This window comes from Peromyscus maniculatus, chromosome 20 (assembly GCF_049852395.1).
Source record: "Peromyscus maniculatus bairdii isolate BWxNUB_F1_BW_parent chromosome 20, HU_Pman_BW_mat_3.1, whole genome shotgun sequence".
Lineage (NCBI taxonomy): Eukaryota > Metazoa > Chordata > Mammalia > Rodentia > Cricetidae > Peromyscus > Peromyscus maniculatus.
In genome coordinates, this window is record NC_134871.1 from 7,184,066 (window position 1) to 7,206,262 (window position 22,197).

General features: G+C 40.6%; 1 protein-coding gene across 1 annotated transcript in view; it reads left to right on the plus strand.

Moving 5' to 3' along the window:
• Window positions 1–13,813: 13,813 nt before the first annotated feature.
• Window positions 13,814–22,197, plus strand: part of Has2 (hyaluronan synthase 2) — a 28,306-nt gene continuing 19,922 nt past the window's right edge. The window contains exon 1 of the mRNA XM_006982381.3: window positions 13,814–14,415. The gene's annotated coding sequence lies outside the window, so the exon portion shown is untranslated. The remainder of the gene's footprint in view (window positions 14,416–22,197) is intronic.

The following is a 22,197-nucleotide window of genomic DNA, read 5'->3' on the forward strand; positions in this document are numbered from 1 at the left end:
TTCTCTCTCCCCACAGTGATGTCAAAAAAAAAAAGATGACTGTAACAGGATTTAAATGAAATCCATAATCTCTTGTCATAATACCCCAAATACCCAAGTTTCCATTTAGAATAACTCATCAGACCACAAACTAGGAAGATCTCAAACTAAATGAAAATAAAAACATGGATATTTACACTAAGAGGGCATATAAATATGTTGAATCTCTCAAAGGTGATTTTAAAGTAGTATTATAAAGTGTTTTCAGTATTTTAAGATGATATATAAATGAGTAATTATGAACATCCACAAGGGAGAAACTAGAAAGCCTAAGCAAAGAGATGGAACATTTGCTGACTTTGGAGATGTGTAAAAGTTAAAACCTTCCTTTTAAAAAAAAAGAAAGGGGAAGTGCTGTGGGACAGTCTGTATGTCAAATTGCTCTGATTGGTCAATAAATAAAACACTGGTTGGCCAGTGGCCAGGCAGGAAGTAGGTGGGGCAAGGAGAAAGGAGAATTCTGGGAAGCAGAAGGCTGAGGCGGGGAGACACTGCAGCCACTGCCAGGACAAGCAGCATGTGAAGACGCCAGTAAGCCACCAGCCGCGTGGCAAGGTATAGATTTATAGAAATGGGTTAATTTAAGATATAAGAACAGTTAGCAAGAAGCCTGCCACGGCCATACAGTTTATAAGTGATACAAGCGTCTGAGTGATTATTTTATAAGTGGATTGTGGGACTGCGGGGCTTGGGGAACCTGGAGAGAAGCCCTCCAGCAACAGGGATGTAAGACTAGATGATTTGAATAAGATTGTAGACAGAAGACCTAACACAGATACACACTGAACATTCCACCTAGCTGTGCCACACAATATGTTTTTCACATTCACACGAATCTTTTTCTAGGACATAGTATGTGGTATATTATGTGTTAAGTCATACAATGAATGTCACCAAATTTAAGAGTAGAATAATGCCAGATTCTGTGTGTCATCACAGTGGAATGAACCTGAAAAATTCACATGTATGTATGAATTACAACACATGTTGGAATAACAATTGTGTTAAAGTAGGCTACTTCCATGGGAACTTCCATCTTTTTAAATTTACATAACCTAACTATACCTCAAGGAAATAATTCCTCCAATTAGCAGAAAGACTTTACAAGGATTATTAGAGCAGAAAATGCAAAATACAAAGAGTTAAAAATCACTGAAACTAAGAGATGGCTCTTTGAAAAGATAACAAAAACTGACCTTTAGTTAGACTAAGAAAATAAAAGTGTTAAATTAATCAAACTCAGGAAAGAAAAAAGATAATTTATTACTGCTGCTACAGAAATAATAAAAAGATATCAACAAACAACCTAAAAATGGATACATTATCAGAAACATACAAACTACCTAGTGAACCCTGAAGAAATGCAAAATCTTAATAAAATTATAATTAGCATGCAGTTGAATCAATAAAGTCAACTTTAAGAAAAGCAACCATCCAGATGTGAAACAAGTGAATTTCAACAAGAGGTAAGAGGCAATGCCCCTCCCTCTCAAATTCTCCCAGTAGACAGAAAAGAAGGGAGTAATCTCAAATGCAGTTTGTGCAGCATTTCTCTGATATTACAGCTAGTCAAAACAAAGGAAAACTATAGAGTAGGGTCCCTGGTGAATGTAAATAGAAATCCCATGCCAAATTAATAAACTAAAATTAACAACAAGTTAAATGGATCATATACTATGACCAAATAAATTTCATCCTTGGAATTTAAAGGTAGCTTAATACATAAAAATCAATGGTGTATTACCTCAGCAAGTTAAGAGTTAAAAGTCACATGATCATCTCACTAGAAGAAGGACAGACTATGCTTAATGAAACTAAACACTCATTCACAACAATTTTTTTTTTTTTTTTTTTTTTTTTTTTTTTTTTTTTTTTTTTTTTTATCAATTGAGGGTAGAAGGAGTATAGTAAACAATAGGGATGAAGACCAATCAATCACCACACTTACTCAAGGGTGAAAACTTAAAGCCTTTCATAAGATCAGGCACACACACACATACACACACACATACACACACACACACACACACACATACACACACACACACACACACACACACACACACACACACACACATATATATATATCACTACTCTCTCCACTTCCATCTAGTAGAATCCATCCAGAGCATTCAGGGATAAGTAACCAGACAAATACAGAAAGCAGGTCCAGATCAGGATCTGAAAGGAAAAAGTAAAATTAGCTATGTGCAACAAACGTAATGGACAGAAAGCCCTGGATTCCCTAAAATAACTAAAGTTAAATTGGTAAAATTATAAAGATACAAAATCAAGCAAAACTCAGGAGTAGACTCAAAGGAACTTAGCGAAATAACTGTGCTTGAAATAGCACCCAAAAGAATAAACTATCTAGCAATCAACTTGAAAAGCTGAAAGATAGAAAGCTACAAAACACTAAAGAAAGTAATTAAATGCGACAACCCTCAAGGACATAACCTTGTTCTTGAACTGAAGAGTTACTATGTGGCACAAATTCTAATGGGTCTTAGTAATAAAAACCTGGAGTCAGATATCAGGGTAGGCTGGAGAGATGGCTCAGTGGTTAAGAGCACTGACTGCTCTTGCAGAGGTCCTGAGTTCAATTCCCAGCAACCACATGGTGGCTCACAACCATCTGTAATGAGATCTGGTGCCCTCTTCTGGCCTGGAAGGACACATGAAGACAGAGGACTGTATACATAATAAATAAATAAAATCAGATATCAGGGTAAATGCTCAAAGATCAGAGAAATGAAGGAGCTAGCCAATAGAGCGACTTCTTACCTCCATGGAATTGCCAAACCAAGGAGTTGCCGAGCTCCTGTCTCCTCCCACCTTGTATTACTATCTCCACCTCCCTAGTGCTAGGATTAAAGGCATGACCTCCACAGACCCGCTCTGTTTCTCTTTTAGACTGGATCAATCTTGCAGAGCCCAGGGTGGCCTTGAACTTCTGATCTTCCTGCTTCCCCCTCCCAAAGCACTGGGATTAAAGGTGTGTGCCACTACTGCCTGGCCTCTCAGGTTAACTAGTAGCTAGCACCTCACTCTGATCTCAAGCAAGCCTTATTTGTTAGAGCACTACAAAATATCATCACATGTACTACATGTAAGATGTCTATACTACCTCAAGTGATCAATAGATCAAATATGTTCCCTATCAAAACCTAAATGAGATTATTTTCAGGAAAAAAGAATTCTCTAACACACTCTTTTTTCACTGTTGCCTCTGATTGAATGCAGAGCTTTGGGAATGTTACAAAGTACTGTACCACTATGCTGCACCTCTACCTACTCACTCCCAATATTTCCTGGCAAGGAATATTAATATTAATATTAATATTCACATGGAATGAAAACAGCAAGTTTTCAAGTTTTGATTGGCAGCATCAATATCTGATTTCAAAATATATTAGGAAGCTGCATTGATCCTGCCATTAAGACAGGCGTAGTTAATGAAACAAGAATATAGAGCCCAGAAACAAATCTTCATGTATACGCTTGACTGACTTTTGACAAGGCTACCAAGAATTCACAATGAGGAGAAGATAGTATTTCCAACAAACATTCTTGGGAAAACTTGATATTTGTATGCAATGAATGAAATTAGACTCACATTATACATAAAAATCAAGCAAAAAATTGATTAAAGATTTAAATGTAAGACATGACACAGTGCAATTAAAAGAAAATATGATAAAAAATCTTCACAATGATGGTTCTTTTACACTGATTTCATGGATCCTACTACAGATGCAAGCAATAACAACCCGAAATAAACATGTAAGATTATCTCCAATTAAAAAGTTTCTTGACAGCAAAGGAAACACTTTGCATATGGAAAGTACGCTTGTGGAGTGAGAAAAATGTTTGAAAAATTTATACATAAGGGATGAGTCATCAAAATATATAAAGGACTACAACTCAATAACTCAAAATAAAATTTTCATTTTAAAAATTAGCCAAAGATGTTTCTCCAGTGACAATACATACTATGTCAACAATACTGGAAAAATGCTTATATCACAAATCATCAGATAAATATAAAGCAATAAAATAAAATATTTAATTGTATCTGTATTGCTACACATGTATACTACAGAATTCCATTTACATGATCTGCCTAGAAGAATAAAATTTCCCTCAAAAGTAGAATGGAGAGGCAAGTTTCATTTCTAGAATCTATGTAGAGGAGGAAAGAGAGAACTAACTCCTTAAAGCAGTCCTCTAATCTCCACGTGCACCACATACACAAACATATTATTCACTTGAACACATAACAACAATCAAAAGAAGCATGTAAGAATAAACTTCCCATTTTTTTTTAAAAAAGGAGTGGTTATTTTAGTAACACCTCATGCAGAAAAAGGAATATTATTAAATACTGAGAGGTGAATCTTGTAGTGATGACGTAATGATCTATCTAGCAAATTCCGTAGCCCAAAATATCTTTGCAGTAAAAATTTATAGAACTGTAGTCTTTGAAGACAATTATTAAACCAGGAAAGAGAGAAAGGACAATTTAAAGCTGCAACTGCAAGCTCTAAGACTAATTTTTAAACCACACTGAGGGCAACTTGAAAGTTGATAAAATAATAGGACAACAGAATCATTAGCAATAAAATTGAATATTCCTATCCTAGGACTCACATAACACACTGTAGAGAGTATCATGAACCATAAAGTAAAACCCTCCAAATGTAATGAATTAAAATGACATAGACTTTATTCTCTGGCCATGCTGCAATCAACCTAGAAATCTATAACAGAAAAGTGGAGACAAAATAAATTGTGGTCAGATATGTATATATACATATATATATACCTTAAACTGAATGAAAACAACAACAACACAGGATCTAAAATGTGTGGGCGGTTTCTACAACAGTGTTGTAGGGAGTTCACAGTGCTATGTGTTTTAATTAGAATTGAGAAAACATCTAAAGAAGGAAAATCTCAATTTTAAATACCTACATATTTTCAAATTATTTATTTGTCTCTCATACTTTACATCCCGACCACAGTCTCCCCTGCCTCCCTCCACCCCTCCTACTCTCTCACCACTACCTTCCCTCTCCCCCAGATCCCCCCCCTCCTCTGTTGCTCTTCAGAAAAGAGCATGCCTCTCATGGATATCAACCAAACATGGCATAAAAAGTTACAATAAAACTAGACACATACCCTCCTATCAAAACTGGACAAGGCCACCCAGTAGAAGGAAAAAGATCCCAAAAGATTAATTTAGATTTACTGACATATTCTTACTATCCTATTGCAATTTAAGGGACTCCTTAGCTCAAAGTCAAGACTCAGTTGTCTACAGCTATCTGCTTTGCCATCTTAAACTCTAGGTCAAACATCTGCTTAACTACACACATCTTATTCATTCATCTAAGGACTGGCTGTCTGGAATCTGGGAATGCAGGTAGGTTTGCCTGAGACCTTCTGCGCTGTCTCATTCCCCAGGCTGAAGACAAGAGTGATGTGTTTGGTTTTGTCTTTTCAAGTCTTCCAAAACAGCCCATCTTGGAGGCATATGAACCTGTGATGAGAAGTCAGGATGTCCTCACCCCAGCAGGAGTCATTACAACATGACAAGTCCCCACAAGGCAGCAATCATCTTGTGATGAGTAGCAAATTGCCCCCTCAAGCAATCAAACTTTCTCTGGAGTCAGCTAGTCCTCCTACAGACTGATCTGAGACTATGATAGGAAACCACAACTCCATCAAGACTGTTGGAGGATGAAGCTGTGCAAACCCCTTGCCTCCATCCTTAATTCTTCCATATACACTCCTAAAGGTCACCTTGGTGTTCAAAGGAAAGGGTTTAGGATGCTAGTCCCTTGTTTCTTCCCTGATGATCACACTGAATAAAAAAAAAAAAATCAAAAAAACTCCCTCCTTAGAAAATGGAGTAGAAGCCAGCCTGGGCTACAGAATGAGATTCTGTCTTAAAAACAATACAAGGGATGGAGCTATTTCTCAGTTGTAGAGCATGTACCTAGTACAAAGCAAGGTCTGAGTTTAGTACCACATACTGCAAATAAAAAGGAAACCACGGGGGTGCTTATTCTCCAAACTATATGTTTCCTCTGGTAAAAGCTGGGGTCTCCTATTTATATAGCTACTCTAAAAAGCCATTTATTTTTACAATAGAGTTATTTAACTTTTTTACATTTATTTATTTATTCTCTCTCTTTCTCTGTGCATGTGTGCGCGTGTGCGTGCGTGCGTGTGTGTGTGTGTGTGTGTGTGTGTGTGTGTGTGTGTATGTGTGTGTGTATAGCAACTTTGTGAGGGTTAAGACAACTTACTGGAGTTGCTTCTCTTCTATCATGTGGGTTCTGTGGATTGAAACTTGTCAGCAACTACCACCGCTTCCCACTGAGGCATCTCCCTGCCCCCTTGCAGTGGGATTACATATTACAATACAGTGTTAGCAAAAAAAAAAAAAAAAAAAACATTATCTAAGTAAAAGGTTTTCTATAATTTAGATAGACTCGGCAAGTTTTATTGCTGTTAAGTGTTGTTTTCTCAAATATGCTCTTCTGCCTTTCAACAAAATAAGTTCTTGACACACGGGTTTCTTTAACGCCAAGGAAAATTATGCTGTTTGCTTTTGTGTCTCTTAGGATACCTGAGTCAAAGATTTTAAACTATTATGTATTTAATAAATATCAACCAAAGAAACTAATGAGTATGTAAGTGATCACTTGCTATCTTTTAATATAATCAACCAAAAGCCATGCTGTGGTGGAACATTCTAGAAGGCACTGTGCAACAATTGCAGTAAGATGAATTTTAAAGGAGGAAATAATAACAGAGGAAACAACATTTGCTGTAAACAATGTGTTGTGTTTCTTTGATCCTCCTAGTCATGCTATGATAAAGTAAAGCTGATGCCACAGACTCCATCTTGTAGCTGAATACTCCAGCACTCAGAGAGAAAAATTACTCTGGAGGCTAGGAACTTCTAATTCTTCCATTTGTCAAGGTAAATGTCTCCTTGTTCTGTTATCTCCTGGTGGAAGAACAACAGAGCACCCACAGAGAGACAGCCCAGACTTTGTATCAGAAACTCCCCCTTAATCACTATCCCCTGATATAACAAGGGTACTAATCCTTCCTGAAAGCAGAAACTCCTGACCGGATCACCTCCCAAGGAGCCACCTCTCCAACACATCTCAATACTGGTTAATTTTCTCATGCATCTCAGAGGAGACTGTCAAGCCACAAGTTCTCTCAAATGAGTATTTTAAATTTTTTTTTTTTTTTTTTTTTTTTTTTTTTAAGATTTATTTATTTATTATGTATACAGAAGAGGGCGCCAGATCTCACTACAGATGGTTGTGAGCCACCATGTGGTTGCTAGGAATTGAACTCAGGACCTCTGGAAGAGCAGTCGGTGCTCTTAACCTCTGAGCCATCTCTCCAGCCCGAGTATTTTAAATTTTAAACAAGGAGCTTACAATACTTTCGGTGAGATTTGGCAATCGTTAATCTAGCCAGCTCCTTAGGTACTGCATACTTGCTGCTGATGCTTAGGAGGTGCTTTCGGAGGAACTGTCTGCAGGTGTTGAAAGTCAGATCCGCAGCTCTTAACTCTTCGGGAAGAACTGACCAGTGTTTTATGCTTTAGAATGCTAAACAGTCTCACTGTAATGAGAAGAACAAATTCTTAGGGACACTGCCATTTTTAAACTTCTAGTGTTTTCAACAGCACTAGTAATTATGGCTAACTCTTATTTGATACCTATCAGAACATTAAAAGAATATTATTGTTTATGTCCCACAATGTACTTCGAAGATAAACTTTCCCATTCATATCCATTTTATTATAGAGAAACTAAGGCTTATGCAGACTAAGCAATTTCCCAGAACCATGCGGAAAACAAAAGCAGGATGCCCAAGGGGGCAGTTGAGTTTCAAGCCCTCACTTTTCACAGGCTCCCAGCCTTCCTGAATGTACCCAGTGGATTAAAGTACTAGATTTGGTACTTTAGATAAAGTATTACAATTGGTAGCCTACCGATTGCATGGACCTCAGGGTGTAAAAAATAACATAAAGCCATCAACAGGAAATGCTTGAAACTCCACAGTAGCATCATGCAAAAGAGGCAGCTTTTCAATGACCAAATAGTGTTAAAGACAAAAGCTGTAACTACAAATAACCATGTGTAAAAGGCACAGGGAATCTCATTTGCACCTCCAATGTTACTGAAGCTTAAGGTCCCTAGCTTCAGGAGTGCGTAAGAACTACCAGGAGGCTTTCCAAATTTCCCAACATATTTCCTGGAGTCACTAAAGGTTCTGAGGAACTAGGTTGGCCTGAGGCTTTAACGTAATCTGCATTTTTTTTTTTTTTTGGTTTTTCGAGACAGGGTTTCTCTGTGTAGCTTTGCGCCTTTCCTGGAACTCACTTTGGAGACCAGGCTGGCCTCGAACTCACAGAGATCCGCCTGCCTCTGCCTCCTGAGTGCTGGGATTAAAGGCGTGCGCCACCACCGCCGGGCTATAATCTGCATTTTTAAAGCAGCCTAGAGCATGTATCGAAGACCATCCTCTGACCGGTTTGAAAAAAACGGGTTTATATTTCTTTTCCCTTTTGACTCTCAACGCTCCTTGTCTTTAACCTTAAAACCACTCCTTAAACTGCTTAATTAAAAGTCTGGCAATTTTTGTATTGAACAAACTGCCATTTGTGAGAGAGGAGCCAAGAGCAAAACCCAACAGTATATATCCATGCTCAGATCTCATATACCCACATTGATCCAATGGAACTAAGAACTGTCAAGGTGTTGGAAGGAAAATTCCACAGGAGAGACCGTTTCTGAAACTCAGGAAAAGAGAATTTCTTGGAAAAGCACCACCATGTCTTGCTGTCATTCTCAAGTCACCCTGACGGTTAGGAAGTGACTAAGCTTGGAGTGGCACTTCTTGAAGGTACTTGGGTTGACAGTGGTGATGTTTGCCCTCAGGTGCAGTTCCTGTAACTGGGTGTGCACCTGGCACCTTCCTTCCTTAAGGGGAGGAAACCTCACTTTGCACTCTAAGTCCAGACACATCTCCCCCCAGTTTTTGCCACTTGAATTTGTTTGTTGTACTTTCTCTCTCTCTCTCTCTCTCTCTCTCTCTCTCTCTCTCTCTCTCTCTCTCTCTCTCTCTCTCTCTCTCTCTCCCCCTTCCTTCCTTCCTTCCTTCCTTCCTTCCTTTCTTTCTTTCTTTCTTTCCTCCCCCTCCCTCCCTTCCTTCCTTTCTTTTTTTCTTTCTTTCTTTCTGTCTCTCTCTTTCTTTCACTTTTCTTTTAGTTTTTTGTTTTTTTTTTTTTTTTTTTTTTTTTGTTGTTGTTGTTGTTGTTTCTTTTTTGAGACAGGGTTTCTCTGTATATCCCTGGCTGTCCTGGAACTCATTTTGCAGACCAGGCTGGCCTCGAAAATCAGAGATCCACCTGCCTCTATCTGTGCCTCCTGAGTGCTGGCTTGGAGTTTTCTTAACCTGAATACCTTCTTAACCTGAAAACTTTTGCATTAGCTTAAAGCTGTGAAATCAGGTGTCAATACCTGATTAAATACCTGAGTAAAGGGAATGTAATGAACTCTTGAAGAATCTAACATCCCCAGAATTCTCCCAGAGAACCAAGCATTCCCTAACATTTCTTCCAAATTGCTTCCTAAACACTAAACATTGTCTTCCAAAGTGATTTCTGAACAGTAAAAGGAACTAAGTATGCGTCATTAGAAGAGATATCAGCATGGTAGTATTTTTCTCTCTCTTTTTTTTAAAAATAAGTACATATTATAGTTTCTAAATAATTAGGAAGAGTTGGGATGTCATGGTCTTTTCAAAGATACTGCAATGTTTCACTTAGCATGGGATTTTTAGATTTGTGGAAACAGGTTTGGAAGGCAGTAGGGGGCTTCTGAAATCACATCGTAATTTCTGGATGTGTGTGAATTATTTTGGGAATACAGTAAAAAATTATCAAATGTCTGTCATACTCTCTGGGTCTTTTTGCCATAAGAAGCATTAGATATTTCCTACAGCTGTGCTTCATGTAACATACTGACATGTGTGTTCCTAGTTCTAGATCTCATCTCTATCAGTGACAGTTTGTGTAAAATCTTAAAATAAAATTGATAAGAAAAGCACAGAGTCACATCCCACTGCATTTAGTGTATATAACATAAAATAGTTTTTTTTTTTGTTTGTTTTTTTTTAATCCTTTCGGGAACCCAAGACTCTTCAAGGTTATCTAGGCTAGTTATAATAATAACAATGCATTATTTTTATCTTCCCCCTTAGTTGTCTTGAGGCAATACGTGGTGCCTATCCTGCCAGGCTTTCCAGAAGAAACAAATCATTGCACTGAAGTGACCCCCGGCACACTCACGAGCAATGAGCAGTTTCATTTGAGATGCCCTAGATGAAGCATTATAGATTCCTGACCAAATTTCAACTCTCAGCTTTCTGGGTTCTTAAGACTCTTTATGAAGATATGGGAAGTACATGGAAAAGCCTTCTGCTGTGCACTTAATCACCGTGGTTGTTGGCTGGACATGCTTCCTTGTGTTGTGTCCTGTATTGGACACTTAGATCCTAGAACATCATTTTTCTTGAATGAACAAATTACTATTATTTTATTGGTTTTGTTTATTTTTTAAGTATTAAGATAGCATCTTACTCTATAGGCCAGGTTGGCCTTGAACTCAAATCCTCCTGCCCCATCCTTCAAAGGGCTGGGATTATGGTTATATACTAATAATGTTCAGCTTGAAGGATCTCTTCTAATTCAATGAAGCGAACCTGCCACCACAGTGTCAAGGACTGATGGTATCTGCTGCTGCTGGAAACCCTGAGCATCCAGAAGAAAATTCCTATGTGGGAAATGTCCATTTCTCATGATTGGTATGAAAGCTTCCAGTATTTGGAGCTTAGAGATTGTGCTAATGACTGAGTGTACTTTTCAATAGTGTGATATTAATAATTTGAACATCTGAATAACCTAGTAAACTGGTAGGTTTCAGTATCAACATGTGATATTACAAATTTATGAATGTTTTCAAAAGATGGTTTATTTATTTATAAGATAGATGGTACCAAGGCTGGTTTGAACTCATGATCATCCTGCTTCAGGCACTTGGTGTCTAGGAAAATTTAATCACAATGCACAGCACCAACCAAGAGACACATTTAGCATGTTAGATGGACAAGTTTTTAAGTGGCAGAGTAGCTAAAGTTCACTCCTGTTTCTGTAGGTTGGGCGGTGGAACCCTCCACGCTGTCTCTGGAGACGATTAAAACATTGGTCCATTTCAGTAACATGGATGTGGAAAGAGCAGCTTTATTTTCATAGAGCTCTATCAAAGCAACAGATAAATACTGAACAAATGCAGTACAGTTTTCTTCCGTAAAAGACTAGACAGTAAACACACACACACACACACACACACACACACACACACACACACACACACATGCATGCGTGCCAAAGACCAGAGAGAGAGAAGGAGAGGGGTAAAGAGAGAGAGAGAAATGCACAAATGTTCCTTTTTCCTGTCCTTTTCCCCTCCCTTCCAAAATACAAAATTAAAGATCCAGAGAAGTAAAGTACCTTTCTAACCCCACAGACAATAAATACCAAAGGTGTGATTTGCACATAAGGTCTATTATTGTGAATCCCTTTTGCTTATAGGGAACTTTATCTTCTAGCTTTAAAATGTGCTAGCATTTTCTCTCTTGCCTCAGCGGGGGAGGGGAGGGCAGAAGTTCACAAATGTAGTTTATATCTGCCCACAGCAGGAGGACATGCAACATTGCTTCGTGTGTGATGAACTACAAGGTAGAAACAACAAACGTGTTTTTCTTTAATAAAGAAACTCGGTTTTATAGGTGCTCTGTTGCTTGAATTGTTAGCATAGGGATGGTAGAACACCCTCATTGGTGGGCAGTTAGGTGGTTAGACATGGGATGGAGGCGACAAGGCCCTTTGCGGGGCTTACAGGTAGAGAGCCTTGGCACCCCACAATGTCTACCCTACTCCTAACTCAGTTTAATGTACACTATAGGTCGTGGAATAGAAGTTGGGTCATACTTTATAATAATAGTTTACCATTCCTCAAACCCTGAAAAATCAGGAAACTCAAGTCTGATTAAGTGAGATGAAACCGTGCTCTGAAGTTGAAGCCAGTCTTTGTAAGAGTGGAATCACCTCAGGCGGAGTTCAAAGACTGAGTGAAGTCAAGCAGCGGTCTGCTGGGGAAATGAGGAAGTGGGTGTCCCCAGAGTGGACTGCAGTCATCCACCACAGCAATGCTGCCCAGAGGTGAAATGACCTGTGTGTTTTGAGGGTGGGGGCGGCGGACTGGCTTTGCTGACCCAGCTCTGGGGGATGGGTCAAGCTGAACTACCTGGCATTGGAGCTGCAACCCCGGTCACACCCCGCAGCAACTCCACACCTGTCCGATGTGCAGCAATCGCCACTCTCAGTTTACCTTTCAGTTTACGTTTGAACTTCGACTCTGGCCCAAATTTATAGTCGGATCTTATCAAAAACCAACGACCCAGTCATCAAGAAACAGTAGAATTGAAAAGAATTCCACATCAACGGCACGTAGAAGGGAGGGAAAAGAAAAGAGAGGAAGGAATAAAAGAAATGGAAGTAAAAGACAAGCGAGGCTTTACTAAATTACTTTAGCCAACTTTTCAAAGACCAAGTTACTGCGAAATCCGATCTCATTTTTTCCTAAACAGCGCCACCTACTGTCCAGTTTTTTACTCATTGAACTTTTTTTTTTTCTTTTTACCTTTTACTTTGGGTGGGGGCTGGGGCGAGGGCTGGGGCTGGGGCGGCGAAGGATCAAGGAAAAAGAATAAAGGGGCGCGGACGCCTGCAGGTTGAGGAAATAACCGGGAAAACGAACTGTGCCGTCTTGGCGGCATTGAATTTTTTTTAAAAGTATTTTGAAATCATTGAATTAAAGGCTCTCAAGAAGCAAAAGTCACTTCAGCGGACTTTAGAGATGACAGTTTCCCTTCCTTAAGCGTCCTCAAATTTATTTGTATCACCATCATCATCATCATGATAAGTTTCTTTCCCATGTGTCTTTTGCACGTTTTCATATCTGGGAATCATAATACAAAGAAACTTTAAAATATTTTCTCTTTTCAGTTCTCAGCCCACCCACCGCGAAAACTTCTGCAGCAGCGGAGAGGTGTTGACACTTGCCTTCAGCTTAGAAAGTTTGGAGTTGGCAGAAAGAAAGGGTTAACAAATGGCAGACTGGTCGCCCTCTTTTCGCTTCCCTAGGCGGTTTGGGGAGGCTCCAGGTAGCAGGGGCGTGCACACACACACACACACACACACACACACACACGCACACCACGCCACACTATCTTGCCCAGGGCAGTGATTTAGCTTAAGAGAAACATTGGGACTTAAAACAAATCACTTATATGCAAGAGGGAGTTTATCCAATCGAGGGAATCCTTTTAACCAGGACGGACTTCAGCAGTATTTGCAAAGCAGGGCTCCCGCTCTGCCGCTGGAGGAAAGGGAGTCAGGAGGTGGGCAGCATCTGTGCGCTGCGTTTCTCTGCACACGTTAACAATCAAGTTAATTGAATTCATTGGACTTTAGAAGCGGCCTCTAGCTCTAAGAGGGCTTTGAATGGCCAATTTCTCTCTCTTCCCCCCTCACTCCTCCCCGCCTCCCATCCCGCCTAGTCCCTCCCCTCCGGGTTCCCCAGTCCACACCTCCCTCCTCCACTCCCCTCTCCCCCACTCTCTCCGTCCTATTAAAACACCCACCGGCTCACTTGTTAGGACCCCCTTAAGTTGGAGGAGGCAGAAAGGCAGCGACAGCAAGGCAGGAGAAGTCAAGGCGTCTGGAAAGAATTACCCAGTCCTGGCTTCGAGCAGCCCATTGAACGGGGGACTTGAACCAGCCAAAGACTTCTCTCTCCATTCTGCGCTTCCTACGCTCTGCTGAGTCTTCACCAGGCTTTTAGGTTGATGTGAAAGAGAGACTTTGCCTTATCGGAGGGAGGGGGATCCGAGCAAATAGCAAAATAGGGGGGAAAAAAGTTAATTTATTTTTTAAAGCACGTTTAACAAAAAGAATTAGAAGATTTAAGTACAACGGAAATAATAAAAGAGAATATTAGTACAATTTCTTCTCAAAGAGGGGAGAACCAAGCATTGAAGGCTTCCCCCATCTTTTTTTTTTTAAATGTTGTTTTTAAATTTCTTATTTTTTTTGGCCGGTCGTCTCAAATTCATCTGATTTCTTATTACCTCAATTTTGGAAACTGCCTTCCACGACCCTCCGGGACCACACAGACAGGCTGAGGACGAGTTTATGAGCAGGAGCTGAACAAGGTACGTTACACAGGCGCGTTTGGGTGAATTGTGAATGCCCTAGATAGACCCCGGGCAGGGAAGAAATTATCCACAGACCTTGGGGGAAAAAGAAAAAAAAAAAAGACCCAGTTTCTATAGAAACATGTGAGGTCTAAAGTTTTCTTTTTCCAGCAGACTGCATATTAGGGAATATTGCCAATCACTATCAGATCTGGCAGCAGCTTTTATCATCCCTGTGCTTTAGCCAGAAATCCTCTCCCTCTGAGGGCGCACAGGTAACTGTGTAGCCTAGGGAAGCTGATTGTCCGGAGATGTACTTTTCCACTAGGCATCTTCCGGAGAGTCAAACGGGCTCCGGGGCTAGAAAACAAGGATTTCCACTGTGTAAGGAAAAATGCATTCCATAAATGACCTTACCTTCCCACCCTTCCCTTCTTCCTACCCACCCACCCCTGTTACTATGTGGGCAGGAACACCCTGACACAGTTCTGTGTGCTTTAAGGGGGGTGGTGGTGGGGAGCTGAATTTTGGCTTGCATTGAAAGGGTTAAGCGATCCAGGCTTCTAGCTCTGTTGGGCTGAGACCCCAAGGAAGGAAAGTCCTGCGCCACCTCCTCGCTACCATCCTGGTTCAGCCACTCCCCCCTTTTCCAGGGCCTCCACTCTTTTGCAGTTTCCAAACTCCATTAAAGTGTCAGGCGGGGTGCATCCGGGCTCAGCCACCCTGCGGAAGCCTTTCTGGGCCGAGGGGTCCCTAACGCAGGCGGTGGCATTCGCCACTGGGGGCGAGAGGAAGGCGCGCATCCCTCCTTGCTCCAGGCTGTCGCCTGAAGCCCGGAGGCAGGGCGTGCGCCCGGGCAGCACTGCGCTCCCGCAGCTGCACCCATTCCTGAGCCAAATACGACGTGGCACGGAGCACGCTGGCGCTTCTTTCCTCTGCTGCAGCTGAAGACACCGCTGTGTGGGGGGACTTAGGGGCTCTCTCCCTAGACCCTTGCCCAGGGTGGAGTTGAGGGACCCTGGGAGCCGGAGTGGAAGTGGGAGGGGAGCCAGAGGCTGGGTTGAGACGGGATAATCAACACCTTGGGCGGAATTCGTCACGGTGGTTCCCGCCCAGAGTGAGCCAGGGCTTAGAAATCGGTCCCGGTGAACCAGAGGGCGGGTCTGAAAGGAGGGTCTGTGTGAGGGTGAGAACTTCGCGGCGACAGAGGCGGCTTCCTCTGGCCCAAGAAAGACAGCCCAGGGGAAACAGCTCTGAAAAGGACCATTAAGGCTGGGAAGAAGGGCTGGGAGGCAGGGTGGTGTCTGAGGACCAGGGCTTACAAGACCCAGGTCTTATTACACCGTCTTTGGTTCCAGTTTCTATCAGCACTGCTCTGGACATCCCCCAAACGCCAGGGCACACTATCCTGACTCAGGTACCCCGAGCCACTAGGGAAACCAGCTGCAGAAACCCCGTCCCGGCTTGGAACATGTAGAAGCCCAGCCGGCCCCTCCCCGCCCTTCACTTCGCTATCTCCTGGGACCCTTTGCTGCCAAATGAGTCTCTGCGGCAGCTGCACAGAAACGTTACACTACTTCAACCCACGTGGCTGGGCTGGGATTGCATTTGATGTCACACCCTGGGAGGGGTGTATGTGATGCAATAGGTTTGGAGGCTCTGATTGGCCAGGAAATGTTCCCCGCCTCCCGCCTCCCGCACCCCACCCTAAACCCCCACCCCCACCCCGCGCTAGAGGCCAGAGTATATATAGACACTCCAGGTCTGCTTAGTGTAAAGCGAAAGAAAGAAGATTGGCTTCCTTGAAGTGGTGTGGCACATACTTGGTAGAGCAGCCTCCCTGCCCATTGTAGATGTCAAGGCTTAGCCTGGGATTTCCCTTTAAAGAGAGGCATATAGCAGTGTACCTTTGGGGGTGTTAAATCTGGTTGTGATTTGTTTTTAATAGGTTATTTTAAAAATAAATATTTGAATAGTCGGCCCATATTTGATCTTAGAATATGAGGCTTTTAAATTGAAAGATGCATTTGTGTGGAACAAATATCCATGCCCATCAACCTATTTACTTACAGATAACGTTTACATTTTTGCAAAAACTATTAGATTGAAAATAACTCAAATTTTAAACCTTTCTCTTTGCCTTCCAGCCTATGCAAAATGAGTCATTCATAAGTTTAATGTTTACAGTTTCCTAGATAAGATTAGCTACTCAAATGAGATCATGTTTCTGAATAATAATAATCTCTCAAAGGTTTTCCTAGTAGAGTAGTGGTTCTTTTACATTTTCAGTGAAAATTTAGAGACATAAAGCACATATGTGGCACATATGTTATGCTTTGCGTGTTCACAATTCTCGACAAACCCAGATCCTATGTGGAGGTCCTAGATTAAAGCCTTGTACCTGGAATATCATCTTTCCTATTCTCCTTCCCTTACCCCTTATCTTAGTTAGATGACTAGACATCTGCACTGTAAATGTGTTGATTAGATGCATTTTACCTAGGTTGGTTCTATTATATCTAAAACCGGACAATCATCAGCATATACAAATCCAAATATACAACGCGTTAATGATTAGCATCAAATTTGAATATCGCTCTGAGGAAAGTAAATACTATATACAGTCAGCTGTTGTCCAGGAAAACAGGACTTGTGCAATGGGTGACTAAGCGATAGTTACTAGAAAGTAAGGTAGCCCGAACTGCTCCTTTTTATTAGCTCTATAGGATGTAAGTTCACAGTATTGCATTTCATTAATACTTTTCCATTTGGGCTATCTTTACCAACTAAGATTTCTTGATGTCCTGATTTCTCTCTTGCCCGCCTTCTTTCCCTCCCTCCCTCCCTTCCTTCCTTTCTTCCTTTTTTCCTTCCTTCTTCCCTCCCCCCTTCCTTTATTTTTTTTTGACATGGTCTCACTATGGAACCCAGATTCATCTCCAAATCAAAATTTCTCAGTATCACCACACCTCGTTGCAAGACTTTACAAAGCATTTTCCTCTTTGATTTTTGAAAAACACATTAAAAATAATATCTTTTTCTAGATATTTCCTAATTTTGGCACTGTGGGGAAAGCCTTTGTCTTGGGATCCAAGTGGAGATCCCCTTTGGGGAATTTTCATTGCACAATATCATTTGAAATCTGAGGACAAATGACAAGGAGTTGTGTGTTATTTACTACCTGCCTCATGCATGATGTGCAGCCCACAGATTTACGTAATGAAGGACTAACCCATAAACTCGGTGTCTTTCTGAGTTCTTTCATCCATGAATACCCAGGCTGTGTTCTTCTAGAAGCTGTAAGGATAGGGACAGAGCTCTTGAAAACTGTTGTGTTGACTGAAAAAGGGTTAGCTCCTTGTACAGAAAATTCATGGCCATAAGTTACCACAGCTTGAGTTTCATCACTTTCCCTGTCACAGAAACATCCATAGAATGAGTATCACCTTGCTACATAAGGCTTTACATTATTTCACAGGGACCGGACATTTGTGCTGTACTTTACTACATAACATGACCTAAAGAGTAAGTTTCCAAGCCCAAGTATTGGTAGTCAGGAAGGCTGCATGTCAACTCCTTGTAATTTCCCCCTCCACTATGAACACAGTGCAGGATGGTGACATTTAGGAGCCACTTGCAGTTTGGGAAGAAGGATATCCTAGAAGTACATGATTAAAATTGATGGTGCAGTGAGGAGCAATTTGAAGCCTGAAGTTCTGTTTGAGTGACAGGACAGTTGAAAGGCTTTGTATTCTGATTCTGCTAGTTGGCTCTAGAGATAGAAAGATAACTTCAAAGAAAAAGGGGGTCAGAGGAGTAAGAGAAAGACATTGATGTGCTCCACTTTGAAGACTCGGGAGAACTTCAGTTGGGTATTTCTAGCTCTGGTTTCTAACAGATAAGAGAAGGAAATCACACAATAAACATCAAGGTGAAGGAGGATTGAACTCTGTAACTCAGAGTCTGCTGGCCTAGACTTTGTTGCACTTTAGAATCTTGTGATACTGTAGTTGCAACTTATATCAAGGAACTCTGAATACTGTCCCAACAACACACCAGCTGATTTTATATGTCTTTAGGTTAATCGGATATATATCAACATTTGGGAATCACTGAATTTTAATCTTTCATTCACTATCAATTTTTTTTTGTCCATGGCCAGCTGGCAGAACTATCATGTAAATATCTTTTATTATGGAGAAGCAAGTTTCCATTATCCTTGCTAATGTCACCTCTCTGCACCAATACTCTCAGTTCTAAAGATTGTACACAGCATATGAGACCTATAGGGGAAAAAATGAAGCACTTACAAAATATTTAATGAATTTATGGTAAAGAAAGTTTATGTTCCAGTACTGGTCTATATATTGGTAGAGTCTGGAGCAGTGCTTTCAGTAAAGAAACATCCTTTATATGTCTCCTGTCATCTCTATGTTCTTAATGTGACGACATGTTGATTGCAAGTTACAGTCTTCAATGGCTTTGAAAATATAATTAGGAGAGGAAGCAGGTGTGGACTTTATAAATTATTATTCTCTGTTTGCATTAAAATATTTGCTTGTATCACCAATGATGGTTAAAAGAACCATTTTTAAATATACACCATATTTCAAGCAAAGCATTTCATATATGTTTTGTTCCTCAAAATGGTGTTATTCACAAGTCCTTCAGAGACCAGGAAATGAAGTGCAAGGAGTGGATACCAAGAAGAATTTTCTGTCTATTCTCATCAGGTAAATATGGTGAAGACCACAGAAATGGGAGGTTTAGTGTAACCCAAGTTTATCCGTGATACTAATGGCAGCAATACTAAAATTCACGTGTCTTAATGCTCACTCTCAAAACTTGAAGTTCCATTATATCAATTGAATTGTCACATAGCTTCTTCACAGAACCTTCGAAAGTTTGTGTAAAGTCAGATAGCTGGTATAGGGCCAAGCTTGGATTGAATCAAATTGTTCTAACCCCTAATTCTTCTGTACTGTTCATCATGCCATAATTTATTAATTATTAACTAACAAGTAGCAGTGGCTACAAGGAAAGCAAATGAAGATAATTAGGCCATTATAGGTAGGAAAAGAGCGTTACAAAGATTTAATTGATAGCTATTTCTTTTTAAAAGCTTCTCCTCTCTGTCCACCTCATTAGCTCCTTTGCAGCTCTATATGACAGCTCCACTGCAAAGCTTAAGAAACTGAAGTCAGATTATCTTAAGTACCATGTTCAAGGTTGCTCAACGATTAAAAAGAGGAGCTGTGATTATATCTCAGCTCAGTCTGTTTCTTTAGGCCAAATTCTATGGGGTGAATGACAAACTGAGATTTGAACATAAGTATATCTGATTTCAAAACTTTTGCTAATCTAGTCAATGCCTCATAATCTCTCCAGTTGAAGAGACAACACAGATGCATGAACGGACACACACACACACACACACACACACACACACACACAAACACTCACAGAAACTCACAGTCACAGTCATAATCACAATTGCAAGTCATTAGAGACAAAATGTAAAGCTGTGTGAGGATTAATGAACAGAATAAGACTATGGGGAATAGCCTTTTGGTGCATGAAAGATAGTCTTCTTATCCCTCATAGCCCAAATGTGACTCCCTTACTTGTAAAGTTGTTCAGATTGCAAGTCATAATTGCTCTGGATGCTCTCAGGGACCATGCATATCTTCTGCCTTTATTATCTTTATTGCCCCAGAGTCTTCTAGAGCTGGTCTGGGACTCCTCACAATCATTAAACTGTATACACTAGGAGGGACCATCTGACCTACTACTATCTGCTGCTTTTCCCAGATGCTCATGCAACAAATTTGAGTGAGCTTCAGTTCCCCGGATCAAATATAGAAGGATGCTGTATGAAATCTATGGGAACTCAGTTCTCAACATGGCACTAAGACTTTTCCTCATGGTCAAGGGTGAGGAAAAGGCCCTGATGCTTACTGACCCAGGGTCCCATGTGGGGGAGATGAGCTACCAGTAAGGCTGTATGTCTCCTCCCAGGTGGCAGTACTGAAAACAGTAGTCCCTTTCTTATGGTAAGACAGGATTTCTGCTGCTGGCATTAAAATCACACTTGCTTAGATGGGTCACTAGCTTATTTGGAAGCAACACTATTCTTTATCTCTTTAAGCTGCATGCATATGGAAAAGTACACAAGCCCAGGAGTTTTTGAATATTGCCTGGCCATATATCTGAACCAACGTGACTGTTCATTGTCTACACAGCACAGTAACAGGGATGCATCTTAAAGTTCTCCCCCAATCTTCCCTGTGCCATGCAGTTTTTAGCTAGAAACAAAAGACTTCTGTGTAATTTCTCATAAGGATTCAGCATTTTCTCAGCAAATGCTATCTGGATTTAAGACACTGTGTCAGTCCCACTCCTGATTTGTAACTTTGGGTGGGTAATTTCAATACTCAGTATCTTGGTTTCTTTGTCATATACATGCATTATGATGTGTGATTAATAATATGTTTGCCACCTCAAGACATTAAGATGAAATAAGATCATATAACTTAAAAATAAAACAAAAGCCTTTCTTTTCTGCTTAAAGCCAAATAAATGACAAATAACTATTAGTTGCCACTGTATAGGGGATAATGATGATTACAATTTTGATGAATGCATTCACTTAGCTGAGTGAATATTAACTGTAAATTAGGCAGTGTTTTATGTCATGCATACATTAGTGAAAGCAACAGATAGATAAATATATGGATGGATAGATAGATGGAGACAGAAAGACAGACAGATAGATGATAGATAGATAGATAGATAGATAGATAGATAGATAGATAGATAGATAGATAAGAGAGAGGGGGTACAGATACATGAATGCATGGATGGAGATATGAGCTTATACTGTATTAGAGTAATCCATTCTCTTACATTTTGTTTTGACCTAAATTTGGGGGGGGGCAAGTTATTAAATAGTTGCTATCAAGTCCAAGTACAGTAGCAATCCAAAAGCCAATGGGCTAAAATCTGATCTAGCCACTCCCCAAATTCAAGTTCTACATTTGAAATATTTGTAAATTTCTAAATCATCTTTCTTAGGATCTAGGACTAAAATAACCCAATTTCTCTAACTCAAGAGAAAAGCCTCACAGACATATTCTTCTTTTAGTTGAAAAGTAGGTTTGTGTAACAGAGTGTTTGAATTAAGGATTGTCTGAGAAATTTTACACATATGGTACCCACATCTATGAAATTGCTCAGAGCAATTAAACAAACCACAAACACACACACACACACACACACACACACACACACACACACACACACACACTCACATCCCTGTTTGTCACTCTCTGAAATCCATGCATCCACTCGGCAAAGCAGCAGGCTTTACCATGTGCCTTTTGCCCTTTGGCCCGCTCTGAGATGCTCTATGTGTCTCAGCCGACAGTACTGAGCTGTAGCAGGAATACAAAGGTTCAATTCTAACCACATTATTGCAGTTTGTTAGCAACTTTCCCAGGCTTCAAAAGGACATTCTGTAGACGCCTATGATGTCAGAGGGTGTTCCCACCTCAGCTGTGGCCAGCAGATGCTCTGTGACTGCTCTCCACATCCATGTGTGCTGATAAAAGCAAGGAAAATGTGAATAAGGGAAGAACAGCAGGCTGTTCTTTTGCTAGTGATGGTGATTTTTAAACGCAAGCTGAACACACACGTAAGCTTCTCCCTGGCAAATGCTTTGGTCCCTTTGAAATTTTTCACTCTTGTGAGAATGACTCATGTCTTGGAAATGACAAGTTCCAAGTCTGGTGCTTGCAGCAC